Raw genomic sequence first — 677 nt, forward strand, 5'->3', positions numbered from 1 at the left:
GGCTGGTTGCCAGTGGCTGAACATGAGCCAGGGTGTGTCCAGGTGGCCAAGAAGGCCAATGGCATCCTGGCTTGTTTCAGAAATAGTGTGGCCAGCAGGACCAGGGCAGGGATTGTCCCCCTGTACTGGGCACTGGTGAGGCCACACCTTGAGTGCTGTGTCTGGTTCTGGGCTCCTCAGTACAAGAAGGACATTGAGGGGCTGGAGCGTGTCCAGAGAAGGGCAACAGAGCTGGAGAACGGTCTGGAGATCAAGTTTTGTGAGGAGAGGCTGAGGGAGCTGGAGGCGTTTATCCTGGAGAAATGGAGCTCACGGGGACCTTATCGCTCTGGACAGCTCCCTGAAAGGCGGCTGCAGCCAGGCAAAGGTCGGCCTCTTCTACCAGGTAACAAGTGATAGGACAAGAAGACATAGTCTTAACTTGCACAGGGGAGGTTTATATTGGACATAAGGAGGAATTTCTTCACAGAAGGGGTGATTAGGCCCTGGAACAGGCTGCCCAGGGAGGTGGTGCAGTCACCGTCCCTGGAGGTGTTTAAGACCAGACGCGGCACTCAGAGCCATGTGTTCGGTCGCAGGTTGGACTCGCTGATCTCAGCGCTCCTTTCCCACCGCCCTGATTCCGCCTTTCGGGGGCTGCGCGCTCGCCCCACAGCGCCTGCCGGCCGCGGAGCCGC

This window comes from Passer domesticus, chromosome 1, assembly GCF_036417665.1.
Source record: "Passer domesticus isolate bPasDom1 chromosome 1, bPasDom1.hap1, whole genome shotgun sequence".
In the NCBI taxonomy this organism is placed as follows: Eukaryota; Metazoa; Chordata; class Aves; order Passeriformes; family Passeridae; genus Passer; species Passer domesticus.